The following is an 11,657-nucleotide window of genomic DNA, read 5'->3' as shown; positions in this document are numbered from 1 at the left end:
ATAGCACTTAGAAGAGGCCAAAGGAGGTGAGAGGGTGAGAGAGAGAGAGAGAGAGAGAGAGAGAGAGAGGTGAAAATAAAGGGGGAGCCAGGCTGCAAGACCCAGGCCAGCACTACCAGGCAAAGAGCCCACTGCACAAGCCTTGACTCGGGGGCTCACAGTCAGATGCCCACAGATAGAACTGAGAGGGTCTGTTTTTCCTTAGCAAGGAAAAAATTACACCCTGATTTTCATTAACTTCTAACTGCAATTTACATTGCCCTTCAGTTAAGCATGTGGGTAACAAACCACATGCTTCAGAGAACCTGTGACTTTGTCACAACTAGAATCACAGATGCTTTCACCATCATACTCTGGTTGTCCCAGAGACCCTGAAATATCACTTACATCCATCACTTTTTCAAAAGCACAGCCGTAATTAGACCTATTGCTAGATCGTGTCATTTAATGCATTAGTAAACTAGCATTTTTTCCACATCACAAATTTGTTTATATTCTAATAACTATATTCTCATATGCTCGGTTCCCTCTATAGCCCTTTGTGGTTATTTTACATTAGAATCAGCAATGTGAGACGAGGTCCATAGGCTTCGCCGGCCTGCCAGAGGGGTGAGTCAGAGCACACGGAAAGGTCAAGAGCTCAGAACAGCAGCCAGCAAAGGGAGGTTCTGAAAACACAAGATATATGTTGAGTTCCGTTTCAACATCCTTTTCAGAAGACACAAAGCCCTTTGCTGCTCATGTCTTTTGCCCTCAAAAGTTGATTGAAGGCCTGAGAACAGGATGGAGATGTCGGGAGCAGAATGGGTGGAGGTCCCCGGAGACATGCAGAAAGGGAAGATCATGGCCCATACTCCCCGCTGCCGTCCCCCAACACGCTGTATAGCCGAATCCAAGCTCATAAGTTAGAGCTGAACCAGCAGAGGCTCAGAGCCCATAGCCTTTGGGTACCCCTCACAGACTCAGCAGCTGTCTGCTCAAAACTCCCAGGCTGCTTCTAACACCTGCCCAGCCTACTGAAAAACTTCCAGACTCCAAACATCTTTTCCTTAAGAAGGCTGAGATGAACTTTATGGTCTTTGTTCGATGAGTCTATTGCTATTTGATCACTGAGTGTATAAGCCAAAGCTCAATACTAAACACCCACTTGAACTTTGCAGCTTCCACGTTTCATTAAGAAGGCTATTGAGGAGTCTGGCCATGTGTCAAGGACACGTTGACTCTGGGGCCACCCCATTAACCCAAGTCAGTCCTGGAGGAGGGAAGGGTGTGGCCATGAGCCAACAGGGAGGGATGCGGACCAGATGGGAGAGGCTCTGCTGGCAGCTGGCAGCCCTGCCTCTCACTCCCTGCTTGAACCTTGGGTGACTCTCGTCCCAGGGTGCCTCGGCTTCCCTGTCAGAAGGTTAACCATGGTTGAAGATCAGTGGAAGAGGAAGAGGAAGGAGGGGCAAGGGGGCAGGTGGGTGCGGTTCTGGGGAGCCAGGCTCACACGGGGAGAACTGAGGGAGCAGCAAGGTCTGGCAGGTGGCAGAGTCCCAGCCAGAGACAGCCAGGACTCTCAAGGTGCTGGTGTCCCCACGGTGGCTGGTCAGGAGCACAGACCCGTTCCCAGTGCTGGCTGAAAGCCCCCTCCTCGGTGTGGGCAGCCAGAGAAAAGAGGAGTTCTCTGGGCCTGACACCTGCTGCCCCACAGCAGAGATCGGGACTGGCCAGCTGCCGTCCTACCCAACTAGTCAGAGTTCTGCATTTAAAGGAGAGAGAAGAGGGATGCAAAGCTGGTCTTTCTGGTAGCTTTCATTCATTCATTCAGTGCTATCTCTGGATATTTTTCTGCTTCTAAAAATAAAACGTGTTTATTGTAAAACAATTCAACATAATGAAAATCTGAAATCACTGGAAATAATGTTTCTCAGTACTACCCCTTGAGCAAACCATTTATTGTTATGTGTTCATTGTATGTACTTTTTTTTTTTGGTCTAATCCTAAGTGAATCAGTCACTTTTTTTAAAAAATTAATTAATTAATTTATGGCTGTGTTGGGTCTTTGTTTCTGTGCGAGGGCTTTCTCTAGTTGCGGCGAGTGGGGGCCACTCTTCATCGCGGTGCGCGGGCCTCTCACTGTCGCGGCCTCTCTTGTTGCAGAGCACAGGCTCCAGCCGCGCAGGCTCAGTAGTTGTGGCCCACGGGCCCAGTTGCTCCGCGGCATGTGGGATCTTCCCAGACCAGGGCTCGAACCCGTGTTCCCTGCATTGGCAGGCAGATTCTCAACCACTGCGCCACCAGGGAAGCCCTGTATGTACTTTTTAAAAATTCCTTTATTTTCTCCTTTTATGGTAACATATAAACATGTTTATTTTGGGCAATGTAGAAGTATTTGGATTAAAACATCAGAGTTTCTTTCCACACCTTTTGACCCCTAATTCCACTCCGCTCTGCAGAGAGAGTCGCTGCTAATGTTCAGGGTTCTATCCTTCTAGAAATTCAAATGCAGGGAGCTCACTCTCAAGCTTGCTGTCCAGCACTGTCAGTGGTAAGGCAGCTCCTGCCAGTGCAGCCCTGCCCAGCCTCTCCACGCAGCCCTGCTACACTTCTCAGCCAGGCATCAGACCCTGTCCCCTCTGTCCCCCAAAGTCCAGAGGGCACATGTAAGCCCTCTAGTTGTTCCCTGAAGGTTCCTCTCACATTACTTTAGGTAAAGGGGAAGCATCTCTCCCTCCCTGTGGGGAGTGTGGGGAGAGGGGACAGGAAGCCTCAGCACTCCAGTAACTCTCCAGCCCTCTGTCCCTTGTGGGCTGGATGGGGTGAGCATTAATGTCAGCAAGGCTGGTTTCAGGACATCTTAGCATGTCCTGCATATGTGGTCTGGCTCCTCTCTTGGGATGCAGGAGAATTAAGCCTCTATCATGTACTCTCAGCCTTTGGGGTCTCAGCTGAAACAGAGACGGAAAGAGGGTATGTGTGTGTATGTGTACATATGCTTACGAGCTACCACAGGCAGGCTTTTAATTTAGCTGCTGATTCTTCTAAACAGTTGTCATTTTGGCTTCCCCAGACCATCCCACCAGCCCTGGAAGAGGTCCCCCTGCCCTGCTTCTCAAACTGGGAGAAGCTTAGCACTGGACATACCCAATGTATGCCACGGGGTTTATGAGAGCATCTCATTTATGTAAAAGTTTTGGTGGAAAAGGTGATGTAACATAATTATTCAGTATTTAATTCAAGAGGGATAAATTGGGAGACATCAAGAACATTTCTCCTTTGCAGTTAGCTGCTTAGGGCTTTGGTGCCAGACCTCCAGGAGATGCACAATTATTCTCCTGTGCCCCTAGAGATGTTCTCCTATGCCTCTCGGGACATCTTGAAATGTGCCGCCTCCAAGAAGGCCCCTGCTGATCCCTGCCTCCCAGTAGCCACACCTTTGAGTAGTCCCTTCCCACACTGTGCCAAGGCTGGTCTGTGTGACCAATAGAATATGGCAAAAGAGATGTCATGTCACTTCCAAGATGAGGTTATAAGCTTACCAGGTTATGAAAGACCTGAGTTCTCTTTCTTGGATCATTTGCTTTGTGGGAAGCAAGCTACCATGTGAAGCAGCCCTATGGAGAGGCCATAAGTGAGGGACTGAGGGCTGCCAACAACCACATAAATGAGCTTGGATGCAGACCTTTCAGCCCCAGTCGAGACTCCAGAGACTGCAGCCCCTGCTGACAGATTAATCACATCTTCATTCACACCTTGAAGTGTGAATCACTTAAATCACACCTTGAGCCAGAACCAGCTAAGCCGCTGCTAGATTCCTGAGCCTCAGAAACTGTGTGACATAATACATGTTTATTATTTTAACCTGTTAAGTTTTGGAATAATTTGTTATGCAGCAAAAACTAATGCCCTGCCTTGTAACACAGTTTCTTTTATAAAACAGCTTGACTACAGGTTGTCTTTCTCTTGACCTCTCTCACGCTTAGCCTTTCTGGTTATTAAATATTTATGCTGAAGTGACCGTGGCAGGCATGGGCCTCCATATGCAACTATTTCTGTACCCCTATGTGGTTTTAACACAAGGTCAGAAATTCAGGATTACTGCTGCTGACAACTGCAATTTGAGAGGGCTAACTTCTGGAAGGATGACCTGATCAACAGCCCAGGCCTTTCAACTTCAGCACCTCTCTTCTTTCTGAGCTGCCAAGGGGACATCCAATCTGAGGCTCAGGAGAGACACAAATCTGATCATTATTGACATATGAGTAATAGCTAAATCCAGGTGATTAGAGGAATTTCCTTGGGGTAAAAACTTTGGTTGAGAACTCTGATGTTTGGGGAGAAATTTGCATAAATTGTCCTTCATCTCAAATACTAGTGCTGCTTCTGTTTAAACACTGGCACTGTTTATGGTTATCTTTTTGAAATCATGAACCCCAGAAGATGTTTTCACGGTTCTATCAGTTATGATCCTATTTTTCCAGTTACAGAAAAGCCAAATTGAACAGGGGCTTTGCTGGCTCACATGGCCAGAAGTCAGATGAAAGTGAACTTTGGTCCCATTTCTTTACAAATCTCCTTTGCCTTCACGGGGTCAGCTTCATCCTGAGGCTAATCCCTGTAGGATGACTCTGGGTAGCCAGAAGGGACACATACATCCATGTTTACATCCAGGGGGACAGAGGGCATTTCTGAACCAACATTCCAAAGAAGAGCTGGAGATTCACCATAACTTGCCCCTCAAAGCCCTGACTGTGCCCAGAGGAATGGAATGTCCTCATTGGCTTTAACTACCCAGGGCCCACCTGGAGCCAGGACTGAAGTCCATTTCCTCCTGAGAACGTGTGCTGCATGGGGAGGTTGGTGGGGACTTTAAGGAAAAATGAGGGAATGGTAGGTAATGAAAAATATCCTTTAGGCAAGCATCTAGATCTGCCATCCTAAGAACATAGTACAGAGAAAGATGCTGCCTCTTCAGTTTCAGAAGACACTCAATGCTCTAGTCCTCTTTTAGGGGGAAAAAGAACTGATTTTTCATCCAATTCTGGGTTTCAACCACCCATCACCAATATGTGAATGACTCTGGAGTCTTCTCTCCAGATCTTTGTGGGGCCTTTGATCTCTTAGGGAAGGAGTCGATGGGAAAGTCATCAGTCATGAGCCTGCTGTGTGGGTGGTACTATCGTCAGCACTTTCCCTTGCACTACATTATCTGATTTAGTTCCTTTGATCCTGTGAAGAACCTTATTATCCTCGGTTGACAGACGAGGAAATGATGCCCAAAGAGGTTAAGCAAATTACCCATGGGCACAGAGCTAATTAGTGGCACATTTCCAGGACTGATTAGGATTCTCAGTGAGTTGGAGTGGACTTAGCCGAGTCAAAACCCTGGACATTTGTCGTAAGGATGCAAGGGTATCTCGTGGAGCCTGAGGGCTGAGACACAGGTGGGAAAAGAACCAAGGACTGAAAAGCCATCAAGACTCTCTTTTGTCTCCGCTCATTTCTGTGTTTCTGCTTCATTCTTCTCTCCTCCAGCAGACATGTTCTCTGCTTCTCCAGGCCTTGAGGCAGGAGAAGAGGCCAGTAAGTCACTGTCCTTTTCTTCCTCCCCAAATCCTGGGAAGGCACACCCCGACACAGGGGGTGAATGACGTTATCCAAAATGGCCGCTCCCCTGGCCTCCCTTTGGATGGGTGTCAGCTAAGTAAGGCCATGGTGACCTGAGCAGATACCCCAGAAGCAGTATTTTCTCTGCAGACCAGCAAAAGGGATCACACCTTTCGGCTAGCGGGTTGCTGAGAAAGGAGCTTGGAACCCACAACTTCTGCTGGTTGCCTACTTTTTCACTCTGTGGGCATTTGGTCCAAGCAGCCCCTGTGGCTGTTTATTGTGCAATTCACAAAGTGGATGAGAGCCCGAGATGAAATAGTCACTTGGGACCTCAGAGTTCTCTGCCACGTTGTGTCGTAAAGAAATTCTGGGGCATTTCCTCCAGCATGGCCTTTGGATCCAGGTTGAGTTTGGGTGGTGGATTCCCGGGAAGGATCATAACACTCCATCCCCTGGGGGGCAAGCAAGGCCCTCTCTGGAGAATCGGCCCTGCTGGACCCTGGGTGGTCAAAGAACCGATGGCATCTGTGTTCGGTGCCCAGGCCAGGGCTTGCTCCTGATCGGGGTCTACTAGTGAGTGAGGCCAGCATGAGGGGCGAGGCTCTCACCTGCCTGAGTCAATGTTGACCTGAACCAATTCACCCCACATGCGAATCCAGGAAGTGCGGTTCTCTCAGAACTGGGAGAGTCACTGACAGCTGGGGCAGCCTCTCCCTAGCATGTTTGAGTAAAGGAGTGTCTGTTTATCTTCCACTATTCAGAGCCACCAGGAGCCTGGCCCAGGTCAGCATGCTCTAGCTCATGAGGAAGGGAGGGCTGGTCCCCCACCTCTCGGCCAGCCCTGAGGAGACTCCCTCCTGAGGCCTCTGAAGTCAGCCTCGTCTTCTTAGCTGACACAATTGAACGCTTCCAAAACCCAATGGCCCAGGCTTCTCTCCAGAGCTCCAAACCTGGTCATCCAGTTGCCCATTGGACATCTGCCCTTGCGTGTGCACTTCACCGGGAGTCTAAAAGGCCAGGCCCCCATCCTTCACGCTCTCGTCTCCCGTCCTCACTTTTGTCAAAACTGCTCCTCGTGCAGATTCATCCCTTGGGTGATTGTTCCCACCAGCCACCTACCTAACCATTCAAGCTGGGGAGCCATTCTCCATTCCTTCACTCAGGAAACATTTCTTGAACCTTTACCCTGTGCCAGATTCTGTGCTAGGCCCTAGAGGTAAAGACATGCCTCAGTGCAGACTCAAGATGCTCAGAGGCTAGCGAACAAACCCCACAAGTGCTGACAACACCCTGGGGAAGAGAAATGGCTCATCCCAGGCTGTTACAGAAGGAGTTAAAGCACCTGACCTGACTTACAGTACCAGGAAAGTTCTTCTGGTGATACCTGAGTTGAGTCTTTCGAGTAGAGAGCAAGGGAGGAAGAGGCCTTCCGGGCAGAGGGGTATGCTTGAGAAAATATAAAGAAAGAAAGAATACGACGTGTCTGGGGAACCTTCAGCAGATTGATACTGTTAGAGGGTAAGTTACAAGGCAAAGGGGTCTTGAGCATTGAGGCTGGGACCACAGTCAGCAGCAGACCGAAATGGGGCTTTTGTTGGAGAGGGGCTCCTGCTGTAAGCTTGGACTGTGTCCTGCAGGCAATGAGAGCCTTTTAAGGGTTTGAGGCTATGGGTGGGGATGGGGGTGAAGGGAGCCAGATTAATACTTTGAAGGACTCGTTTTGGAGGCTGTGGAGAGGTCTGAATATGAGGGGGTGGGGTGCATAGCTGGAAGCAAGAGCTTGTAAAGGCAGATGATGGAACCTGAACTAGGGGGATGTGGAGGAAGGGGAGGAGACAAAGGGGAGACTGATTAGATATCACAGAGGCACAAGATGGATGAGTCAGGGACGACTTCCCTGTTTCTGGCTGCGTTATTTGGGTGGGTGGTGGGGTCAGCAATGGAAACAGAGAATGCAGGAGGAGAAACAAGTTTGGGGGAAATCTGATAAGTTCACATTTGGATGCACTGAGTTTGAGTGCCTGTGGGCTGTTCGGAACGGGGAGGCGGAAGTTCAGGAGGAAATGTTCAGTAGGCAGAAACTCTGGAGAGAAGCTGGGACCGGAGATGTGAATCTCTGGGTCATGAGGACTGATCAGTTGAATCAGTAGGACAGGATGCGGTCACTCAAGAGAAAGGGTGCGGAATGAGAAAACCAGAGGGTGAGGGACGTGTCCTAGGGAGCCCTGATATTAAAGCTGCAGGCCAAAGAAATTCAGAGAGACAGGAGAGAGAAGAAACTCAAGAGAGAAACAGGAAGATGGGAGTGAGAAGAGGACTGTAACAGCCAAAGGCACTTGAAGAAAGGAGTCTTTTAGCTGTAGTGATCCTGTACTATTCGGGGAAACAGATTTTTTTAATGTATGCTTTCTGTAAATAAAAGCAACATTAAAACAGATTTTGGATGTTTATAACCACATCAGTCCTGACCTGTACATTAAAAGGCTTTTATTTGGAACCTGGTTTTGTTCAACAGTGCCCCCTGGTGTAGATGTCACGCTTAAATACTTACCTTTTATTAGCATGGAGGCAATATTCTGGAAATATTGTTGCTGCTCTCACACTTTCTGTTTAACTTAAAAAGCAAATTCAAAACACAGATGTTTTGGGATGGGGAAATGTTTAATTTGGGGAGCTTAAGTTTTATGTGATGCAACATTGGGGGTATTGATGTACCTGGTATGGTTCATTTAATATGACAAAAATTTGGAGTTCCCTGGTGGTGGTCCAGCAGTTAGGTGGGCCCTGGTTCAATCCCTGGTCGAGGAACTAAGATCCTGCAAGCCATGTGGCAAAAAAAAAAAAAAAAAAAAAAAGATAAAAATTCATTTGTCCACGTGCATTGTATACCTGTGCTTCTACCGAAGGGTCACAGAGTGGGACCTACCATTTATTTTTAAAATAAAGTTCATAAAATGATATATACAGAAAACTGAACAAATCGTAAGCACAGATTACAATTAATTTCTCAAATAGAACCACTGTGCAAAGAAGCACATAGATTAACAAACAGAAAATTCCTAACAGCCCAGATGCCCCTTGTGCCCTCTGCTCCTTTCAGTCACTACCACTGCTGCCAAGGATAACCACTGTCAGGCCTTCTCATGGCATAGACCCATTTTGCTTGACTTTGAAATTTCAATAATTGGAACGATCAGTATGTATTCTTTTGTGTCTTATTCAATATATTCGTTGAGATTCATCCATGTTGCTCTGTGTATTTGTACTTTATTCTCTCTGCTGTTTTAAAAACCACTGCAAAAATCAACCATAATTTATCAATTCAGTAGTTGGTAAAAATTTGGGTTGTTTCCAGTTTGGGGCTATTAGAGTCTGCTGTGAACATTCTTGTACGTACTTTTTGTGTATGCATTTCTGTTTGGTGTATACCTAGGAGAGAAATTACTGGGTTATAGGATATGCTTAGCTTTAGTAGATACTATCAAGCAGTTTTCTAACTCGGTTGTCCCAACTTATATTCTCATCAACAGTGTATGAGAATTCCCTTTGCTTCATGCCCTCACCAACACATGGTATTGTTAATCTTCTTAATTATAGACATTCTGGTGGGTATTGTGTTGTGTTTTTGAAAAACAGCTTTATTGAGATATAATTCACATACAGTTCACCCATTTAAAGTGTACAATTCAATGGCTTTCAATATATTCACAGAATTGTGCACCCATCACAATTTCAGAATACTTTCATTACCCCAAGAAGGAACCCATACTCCTTGGCTGTCACCCCCAACCATCCTAAGTCAGTCTAGTCAACTGCTAATCTACTTTCTGTGTCTACAGATCTGCCTTTAACATTTCACATAAATGGAATCATACCATATGTGGCCTTTCATCTGGCTTCTTTCACTTACCATAATGTTTTCAAGGTTCAACAGATTTTGATTCAACAAAGGAACCCTCATGGATCAAATCGTACACCTGGGACATAGAATGCAGGCTTGTTCCTATTTATTCACTCCCCCTTTAAAAAAAATTGCTAATTGTTCACTTACCTGACGGTACATTTCATATTGAACTCTCACAGTCAATTTCATGGATATACTAGGAAGCTGTGCTACTCTGAATCAATCTGTGAGAGCATGACTGAGGTTTATCTTTGGCTGCAAGAATGAACTGAAGATAAAGGAAGGAGCCCCTTCAACACTTTCCAAGTCAAAATTATTTTGGTCATGCTTTACAAGAAATTCTGGGGGACTTCCCTTGTGGTGCAGTGGTTAAGAATCCGCCTGCCAATGCAGGGGACACAGGTTCGAGCCCTGGTCCGGGAAAATCCCACATGCCGCGGAGCAACTAAGCCCGTGCACCACAACTACTGAGCCTGTGCTCTAGAGCCCTCGAGCCACAACTACTGAGCCCACGTGCCACAACTATTGAAGCCCACGCGCCTAGAGCCTGTGCTCTGCAACAAGGGAAACCACCACAGTGAGAAGCCCACGCACCACCAACGAAGAGTAGTCCCTGCCCACCGCAACTAGAGAAAGCCCGTGCGCAGCAACGAAGACCCAACACAGCCAAAAATAAAATAATAAATTGTAAAAAAAAAAAAGAAAAGAAATTCTGGAATTTTGAGTTCATTGAAACAGATTCAAAAAATTTACTGAGATTGGACAAACCTGGCTTTCCCTTGGAGGTACCCCTATAGCTGACTTCTATGTAGAGGTGTGGGGACTTCCATTCAGTTGAAGACACACAGAGATGCAGGGGAGACGTGAAGACCCATGTATAGACAGGCAGAGACTGGAGTTTCGTGTCTACAGGCCGAAGAACTCCAAGGAGAAAGAAGCACGGAAGATTCTCACTCGGAGCCTCCAGGGTAAAACAAGGCTGCCAACACCGATTTTGAATTTCTGGCCCAAAAGCTGAGAGATTCAATTTGTTCTAAGTCACCAAATTTGTGGAAATTTGTTACGGCAGTCATAGAAAACTAAAACATTAAGACCTCCTGATTCTGAAGCTGCCTGGCCTAAGCTGGTGCTTAATAAAAACTTGTGTAGCATAGTCTGTTCATAGCAGACTCCTTAGGAAGGACTTGGATCTCTCCTTATTTTGTGGGAAACAGGAATTGACTGACCTTGCACTTTTTCCTTTCTGATTTGCTCCAACTAAAATTTAGTAGCTTGGATTAGATAGAGGATCCAAGTTTCTTTTAGATATTGTGGAATTAGAGTAAATGCAATCTATGTTCCTGATATCAAACTGGGGCATTCTGAGCCTGAATCTATGTTCCTGATATCAAACTGGGGCATTCTGAGCCTGAATCGCCATAGATTGAGGTACATTTTTTTCTTGGCAAGGCTGGCTTTGTTTTGGTAATGGAGGCAAGGTTATTGTTCTCTGATTTAGCTGAAGTCCAGTATGAACATATCCAAAAGCAGAAGGGGAGAAAAAGAACTAAAACATGTGGACACCATATTGCTTGCACTGACTACAGAAATGTCTATTATTACCAGGATTACGTTGGCACTGTCAGAAACCTACTTGGCACATGTTTGGAGAACTCTTCTTTATTAAAAGATAATAACTACCAAGAAGGCTAGATAATATAAAGCTTATTCTCATCTAAACCTGAAAGTACTGTGGTAGTGGGAAGAGGGAGGCTGCTTTAGAATCTCTTATTAAGCCCTATTAAGGGAGGGCTGTGGGGAAGGGATTCTAACACTGAAAGGGAGGCTAAGGCGGCAGCTGGTAAACACCTTTACTGTGTACCTGGTTGGGTACTGGCAGAGTGCTGGGTGTGGGCTGTAGGTCCTTCTATTAACCAGCCGCTATACTTTGTTTCCATGTGTAGACCAAGAATCAGAGGTCTGAAGGGAATGTGGGTTCCTTCCTCCTAATTCTCTCCCTCTTTGTAGTGAGAAAACATCCATACTGATTCTGCAGCACATTTCCAAAATATAAGATGACATTCAGTATCCCTTGCTGTCACTATGTTCATTTTTTTTTCTTCAAATCTTTCTTATTCCTACATCTCCTGCCAGTTTGGGAGGCAAGAGATAGCCACAT

This window comes from Aethalodelphis obliquidens, unplaced genomic scaffold, assembly GCF_003676395.1.
Source record: "Aethalodelphis obliquidens isolate GAN/ISIS:26980383/991018 unplaced genomic scaffold, ASM367639v1 scaffold7, whole genome shotgun sequence".
Lineage (NCBI taxonomy): Eukaryota > Metazoa > Chordata > Mammalia > Artiodactyla > Delphinidae > Aethalodelphis > Aethalodelphis obliquidens.
This window is presented reverse-complemented; position numbering follows the sequence as displayed.